The sequence below is a fragment of the Pollicipes pollicipes genome, unplaced genomic scaffold (genome assembly GCF_011947565.3).
Source record: "Pollicipes pollicipes isolate AB1234 unplaced genomic scaffold, Ppol_2.1 Scaffold_5724;HRSCAF=6776_pilon_pilon_pilon, whole genome shotgun sequence".
Taxonomy (NCBI): domain Eukaryota; kingdom Metazoa; phylum Arthropoda; class Thecostraca; order Pollicipedomorpha; family Pollicipedidae; genus Pollicipes; species Pollicipes pollicipes.
In genome coordinates, this window is record NW_023596746.1 from 2,618,302 (window position 1) to 2,626,358 (window position 8,057).

The following is an 8,057-nucleotide window of genomic DNA, read 5'->3' on the forward strand; positions in this document are numbered from 1 at the left end:
TCGCGATCGGTCGTCCTTCGCGCCTGTTTTCAGCGCCGTGGCGCCTCCCTATTTCTGTATAATCTGGTGTTCGGTCCGTGCGCGGAATAGTGGAGACGCCCGGCCGCCGCTTTACGTTGTGCAGAGCGGGAGGGGACGCCGCCCGCAAGTCGTATTTTCCAATTAGAGCCCCACCTGTGGCGTAAACATTCGGCACGCACGGGTACGACGGCTGCGCGCGGCTGCGTGGCCGCGAGACAGTCGGTGGCGCAGGCCCGACCTGTGGGGCGGCGATGACCATGCCTCCATCGGCTGGTGCGCGGACGCTGACCCGGTCAGCTGGGCGGCGTGCTGGGCGCTGGCCCGGTCAGCTCGGCGGCGCGCTGGGTTCAGACGGCGGCCGCCCACCCCAGCGCTGCCGACGGCAGCCGGTCGCCGACGCGGCGGCCGAGCGTGGCTATCAGCGTCTGATCGCCTGTCGCGGCGCGCTCCTGCGCCTCTATCTCCGCCACTCGACCGATAGGGCCCCCAGCCGGAACGAGACGGACTTGTGGGGACGCTGCGGCGGTCGTGGTCGCACGACCCCGGCCCGGGCCGGCCGCCCGACCGTGACCGACCCCTGCGGAGCGCGCCGCTCCGGGGTGCGGCAGTCCGCCAGACATCCTCCGTGGCCCCCCTCGCCGGGCTCGCGCCCTCTGCCGCGCCGCGGCAAACCCGGCGCCCCGCTGCGCCGACATATGTAGATGACGCGGCCGGAATTTTTCGGCAGGTTCGGCGTTGTTTTCGGTGTTGGGGTGACGCGCGAGGTGGCGGCACGCGGGGCCTGCTCGCACCCCCGTGTGTGTTTTGTCCCGCTGTTCGTGTGCCGTTCGCCGCTACCCCGTGCTGGGGTGCTCAGTGCTTGGTCCGAAAAACAAACACTGTGCCGGTGTTTTGGCGGCGCCCGTGGAGGTCTGGTGTACTCATGAGAACCTTGTCAACGTCGGCTGCCGGAATGGGCGACGAGCCCCCAGTCTCTTGGCGGGTGGGAGGGGAGGGGACAGGGATTGCACCAGCAGAACGAGTTCGCGGGGATGAGCGAGCGTGCCGCACGCGAGGGTGGTGAGACAGAGTCTGTCAAGCACTGGGTGTTATGCTGTCTGGCTTGATCGAAATCCGAGATAATGGCCTACGCGGATTGAGCAACATCGTTGTGTTTGTCTAGATGGATGAGATTAGTGGCGCTTATATGTGCCGGAGCATGCTTGAAAGCGAGAGTCTTGGAAATTTCAGCGTAAAGATTCCAGATACCATAATACAGCATTCACCTGAACACTTCAGACATGGCGGCTCTAGAATTCCACGGGGGTACGACATTGACCCTCAAAATGTCCGAAAATGTCAGCTATCCTGAAATCCTACCGAAACACTTATCCTGCTATGGAATCTGACAGGGATGTGTGTGCGGTCCTGGAATGCGGCGGGATCAATGCTGATCCCACAGGGCATTGTCGCCGGCCAGGAATCCCGTCGCTGGGGCAGCCGGGTCCCCGTCGCTATGGCAGCCGGGTCCCCGTCGCTGGGGCAGCCGAGTCCCCGTCGCTATGACAGCCGAGTCCCCGCCGCTATGGCAGCCGAGTCCTCGTCGCTATGGCAGCAGAGCCCCCGTCGCTTACGGCAGCCGAGTCCCCGTCGCTATGGCAGCCGAGTCTCCGTCTCTGGGCAGCCGAGTCCCTCCGGCGCTGATGGCAGCCGAGTCCCCGCCGCATGGCAGGGCCGGGCCCCCGTCGCTATGGCAGCCGAGTCTCCGTCTCTTGGGGCAGCCGAGCCTCCGTCGCTATGGAAGCCGAGTAGCGTCGCCTATGGCATACGAGGCACTCCCCGTCGCTATGGCAGCCGGTCGGCCGTTGTTCCGCGCTTCCGTATGCTTCGGCTGCAGATGCCACCGCTGGGCGCCAGGGTCGGGCCGCGAGGCGGTCACGCCATGCTGCACGTAGGTTCACATATGCGCGGAAATAAAGTGCGGTATCGATTTGATGGTTCAGCTATTCTTCGCTTCGTGGGGTCGCGTAGTGTGAATGGTCGTTGTTGCAATCGTTTCGCTGCGTTGAATCACCCGGGGAAGAGCGCCATGCAGAACATCCTTGGGGTCACGAGGAACTGCTATCGGTCTGCACACTCCTGTAGCTTTTGGAAGGCTCAGGTGCAAGTGACCTGACGGGGAGGGGGGTGCTGTGCAGCGTTCTCAGCGCACCGGTCGGGACGCCGTTTCGTCGCCACCATAGGGCTTTACTACGTTTTTCGGTGCTGAGGCCAGTGGCGTCGCCGCCTCATCACCCTGGCAGGATGGGTGAAATACCACCGGAAATCGAACTTCCGTTTAACTCTGATTTCTCATACTCGCAAGCTGAACCGCCATTTTTAATCGTCCCGTAGTTGTGCGGGCCGCGATGTTGCGCGGCTGTCCCCCGAAATCCGGCTGGTGCGGGTCGGAGGTGTGCTTGGTGGTGCCCCTCCCCCCCCGTAGCGGCGTGTCCCTTGACCCCGCTGTGGTTCCTGAGGGTGTGCCCTCTCGCCCTAGTCAAGGTCTGAAAGCAGATGGAATACCTTGGACGATCATGCTCGTCTGGCTCGCTAGAGCGTACACGGTGCACATGCTCGCACAGCAGACCGAGGCGACAGTCGGCCAAACAGCCATTTAATTCGTAATTCCAGTGCTTCGTCTCAGTCATTCCGCAAAACTGGTCAAAAGCCTGCTGACCTTGTGATCCACCTCCCCGCTTGTCACGCCACAAATTTTTGTTGTTTAAGAATTAATCGACCAGTTTATCACTTGGCCAGACATGGTAGCATTACGGCGCGCCGGTGTTAGACACTTTGTGCGCTGCGTTGTCCGGCGCACATGTACGTGTTCCCGCTACCGTCGATTACCGAAGGCGTTCGTTCCACATGCTACCGGATTCCGAACGGTGCCTCCTTCCCTGAATACCTCGCCGTTTATCATGTGGGTGGCTTCTCGCGTTTCAGAAGAAGAATGGTTCACTACCGTTCATTTGTCACGGGGGCTAAGCGGGGGCACACTTTAGGGAGCGTCTGTGCTGACCGGCGACCGTCGGAGCGGCGCAAGTTATGCGCCCAGTGCACTGTAATCAGTTCCCCTTGTGTTCTGGCTGTCGTCTCCTGCATGCCAGCGGAGATATCCCGTACTCTGGAGCTTAGCGCCGGCTCCGAACTGAGGTCCGTTTGGACGGGTTGTCTCTTTGAGTGTGCGCTCGGTCAGTGCGAGGTCGACTTCGGGGTAGGTCTCTGTGTGCAGACCTATCCGGGGTCATCGCGGCGGTGCGCCGCCTGGTGATCGGCGGAATACCCAGGTGGCGGCATCGTGCTTCAGGGATAATCAGGGTTCAGGTAGGCTCAGGTGGTAGCATCAGAGATGTGGTCAAATGGAAGTGATTGGCATGAATCTAAGGCATGACCCTGAGATGCAGCTTCTGGTCACTTCCGGCCACGTGACGTGAGGGACGGGTGTGTCCTGTAGCCGAGAAACCTGCTGCCCACACTCAAGTACACCTTTTCTTTTGACATTCCGATGCCATGGTGCCTAAATGACACCCTGTCGCATCACAGGTGAGGGAAGGAGGGGCGTAATTCCTGGTGGGGCGCAGATGTGGATATTTTTACCGATGGCTGTAGGCCTGTAATGACTTCTTGATGGCCGTCACAGCTGGAGAGTCGGGCCGCCTGCCATTACCGGCTCAGACCTCTCGGCCACCTCTCCACACTTGTCTGACTGTGACCGGCCGCAATTTGTACAGAAACCCACCCGATTCCCGCCCGGCGAATGGCGCCCAATCCCCGGACGCCCCGACCCGAGCACCACCGGCAGGGGAGGGCCGGCACCACACCACCGCCGGCGGGGAAGGGCATTCTACGCCGGGGGTCTCGCACGGAAAACGCGGCATATTTTGTTGGGCGTCCGCGGCCCGGCGGTAATGGCATGCCGCTGAATGGCTGATGAGGCCCGCGAGGAGGCATTCGTCAGGCGACGACACGCCGCGCCGTCTGACATTGAGATCGGCTCGCCAATGTATGCGGCGGACACCGCCGCCGGCAGCGGCGGCGGCGGCCGCGGCGGCCGCGGCGGCCGCGGCCCGAGCGTTGTGAGGACTCGGGTGTCGGCTGCGGCGTCGCGGACGGCGGCAGCGGCGATTATCGCTGACTAGGCCCCGTCCTGTCGGCCGGCGCACGAGACGAGGTCGCGCGCCCGCGGCTTCGCCCCGAGAGAAACAAACAGCGGCGCTGGCAGGCGGCAGGCGGCAGGCGGACAGGTCAGCGGGCGGCGCACGTGACCGGAATCAGAAGGCGACGCGGCGCTGCCCAAACTCGGCCCGGCCGGCCGTGGACCGGCCGCGGCGCGACCCACGTGGTCCGCGCTGAGGGCTCGCTCCTCACCGCGCGAGGTCCAGATCGAAACAAATTCACGGCATCCTCAAGGGCTTCTGTGACTTGATCGTCGACTCCGACTAATGAGAGATTCACGTGGAGCGCCATCGCTGACTTTCCCAAGGTTTGTGCACGTGATCAGCTTGGACTCAGCGCTTGGCCCTGCTGGCCGTCTGTCACAGTCAGTCCCGCGAACTGGCCCTGTCCCTCCCCGGGTTCGCTCGAAGGATCGACATGGGCTCTTGCGACCGTCGCGAGGGTCGGGCGGACCGGCGCCCAGTCCCCCGTGGCGCCCGGCTCCCCAGCTGGGCCCGTGGCAGGTAAAGGGCCGCTCGGGGCCGCACAGGGGCCGCTGGGGCGGGGCCGGGCTGACAGCGTGACTGATGGCGCTGGCCTCTGGGAGGTGCACGTGCCGCCCGCCGGGCACGGCGCCCCGGCTGGCCGGCGGCCGACCCAGCGGTGTCGCTGCCTCTGCCGCCGCCGGGTGACGAGAGCCAGCCGGCGCCGGCGCCGCCGCCTGTGCCATGTCACGTGACGCTGTTTACTGTCATTAAGCCGGCGAGAAACGGGCCGGTTCGCGTAAGCGCCGCCGCGGCTGGTGGTGTGTTTTGGCGCTGCCGCGGCGCGGCTCCGGCTCCGGCTCCGGCTCCGGCTCCGGCACCCGTCACACGGCGCGTCAGGCGCCGAGCGAGGCATTCTCGCATGTTTACGAGATTCCGGCCGGCGGGGCGCAGCCTTTCAGCTGCATCGCGGCGGAAGTCCAGCTATTTTATTTTGATGGGGACCGCTGATCGCGCGGCTTATGATGATGCGCGCGAGTCGTTGGCGGGTTATTTTGATGCGCCGCTGCCGAGTGGCGCGGCCGGCCGCGGACCAGCTCGGAGGCCGGCCGGTCGGCGGTCGCCGCTCGCTTACCGGCCGCTTAGCGGCGGTCAGTTTATCCACTCCCCGAAGCCATTTGACCCCCGAGCGTCCTACGCGCCGCGTGCCCGCGCACGCCCGAGCTCACTTTCTACCGTGTCCTCGTACGGCGCGCAGCGCGTAGTGGTTTTCACTACTAGTATCCTGTCGGCGTCGAAACGCCGAAAAAGCGAGAGAGAAAGTGCGGCGGCGTCGAGAGCCCGCCGGCCGCTTGGGCGGGCCTCTGCCGGCAGACGGGCCGTGCCGGCCGAGTTTCACTTTTCGAGCGCCGCTTGTTCCCCGACCTCCCGGCGGCCGGGCCCGACAGCGAGCCGATCCGCCGGTCCGCGCCTCCGTCCCGTCGGCGCCTCAGGAGCGGGCCGGCACGACCGCCGCCGTCGCCGACGCTGCAACATCCCCGGCCTGTTACACAACCGGCGGAACGACCTTCTGTGCCGGCCGGCCCGACCGCCCATGGCACGCGGCGGCGGCCCGGGTCGGGCCGGGCCAGTGGCCTCCGAGGCCGACCTGGTGCGCGGCCGCGGGTCTGGAACGGCTTAGCGGAGTTGGGGAATCCACACGCGGGCGTCGGCCGCGTGTGGATTCTGGTTTCTGGGCGGCCGTCGGCCGGTGTCGGAGGCCCTCGATGCCAGGCATGCGCCCAAGCTCGTCAGGGCTGCTGACAATCGGAGGTCAGGCTCTGTTTTCCTTCAGCGACACGCCGAAGGGGCATACACTAATTAATTTCCGACCTGGACCGTCCGGGACGGAGCGGGAGATGCTCCATCATCGGGCGCTCGTATCGGGATGGCCGAGAATTTCCGACGTCCGCCGGCCCTGACGCCGCCCTATCTCCGGCCCGACTTACACGAGGGCCCGTCGCCGCCGGGCAAACTCACTTTCGAATAGATGAGATTCAGAAATATTAAAATTCATCGCGGCGCTGGCTGGCTGGTTGGCCGGCCGGTGGTCTGCCCGCTAGCGCGCGAGGCGGGGCGCGGCGAGTCTAGGCGCTCGGCGGCGCGGGCGCCGCCTGTCGGCCGCCACCTCGCGGGCAGTACCGTGGCTCGTCTGCGCGCGGAGGGCAGTGCCGGCGTCCGACGGTGGTGGTGTTGAGACGGGAGGCCGCCGCGCTCGTGCCGGACGTCCGTGTGCGGTGACGGACGGATCGAGCGCGGCTCAGTGGTGCAGAGCAGCTCGGCGACCGGCGCGGCCCGCGAGCCGCGCGCGGTGGTGCAGGAGCAGGCGTGCGGCGTTGCGCAAAGCCTGGAACAGGGTGCGCCGCAATGGATCGTCCTAATTGGCCAGGTATGTGGGTAAGCCGGCGTCGGCATTGCGCTACTGTGGGGATTGGTGACGGCCGGTGGATGGCTCTGTCTGGCCAGGGCAGGCCGCTGACCAGGGCCGTTCAGGAGCGCGACTGAGTCGCCGGCCACGCACGCCATCGACGTCTCGGCCAACGTCGCGGCCGACGGGATCGCAGCACGCCAGCGTCTCCGTCCGCTCCGAGGCGGCGTGCTGTCCCCGGGGTGGCGGTCATGCCGTTAACGTCGGTGGGCGGCGGCCCGTTAGCCGCCCGTGTATCGATGTCGCCGGCGCGTCCGCGTCGCTCATGCACGGCGGCGGCGGGACGGAGCAGCGACCGGTGACCAACGGCCGTCGCTGCCGCCGCCGCCGCTGCTGGGCCTCGTTGACCCTGGGGCACCGGACCGCGGGTCGTCGGTCGTCCCCGGGCGCCGGGATCGCAGCTGCGGACCGAGTGCTCACGACCCGGGCCGGCCTGGGTGCCCGCACCTGGTGGCCGGCGCCGAGCTCCAGCGCCAGTGATTGGCACTGCTCGCTGCTGGCGCGGCGGCAGCGGGACCCGGGCGGAAGCGGCACGCGGGCGCCCGGCGGACTCTCGGTGTCGCTGCGCCTCGTTAGTGGCGCCCTCCCCGCTTGTGTGTGTGTGTACAGCGCAAACTGCGCCGCTCGACACACTTCCTCTTCCAATGCGGCGCGTCGCGGAGGGGCGCGCGGCGCACACGCGCCGCCAAGGCTGCGCCACCTGGCCGGCTGGAGGGAGACAAATCAAGGCTGCTCCCCCCCCCCCCCTCCAGCACTTCACGTCCACCTGGCCCGCCTGACACAGGGAGGGGGGCATCGGGTGGGGGGTCGACCCCAGCTCGGGCCACGCCGCGCCAAGGTCGACGCTGTCCGCTCCGCGCGCCGTAGCGGCCGGGCCTGGCCAGGTCGGGTCGCTGCCGCGGCGGGCGCGGCTCTCAGGGCGGTCGTACTGTCGGCGCCGGGCCAGCCGACCGCAGCGTCTCTGCTACGAGACCCGGAGCCGCTGGAACTCCCGCGCAATCGCTGCCTGTGAACCTGGAAGCCTCCAGCCACGGCCGCGGGCCTGCGTTATCCAGCACCTGCAGCTGCACTTGATGCCAAGTTCTGGCGCTGGGAGAGCTGCCAGGCCAGGCAGACGGGTTCGGCAGCCGCTGGGCTCGGTGAGGCGGTCGGCCACCGGGCAGCCGGCATACCGGCATCCAGTTTCACCCGGCAACGCGCTGCCGCCGGCGTGCGCCAAGTACGACTCAAACGGGTCACAACGGTGCATGCGGGGCCATCGCCGTGATGTTGCCGTCCGAACGACCGCTGGCCTGCCGCTACCGTCATTACACGCCTGTCGCAACCATGCCGGCGCGGCGCCGTTATGCAAACCCGGTTCCCACCGTCAGCCGGAACGTGGCTCCCAGCTGAGTTGCCCAATGACCCAG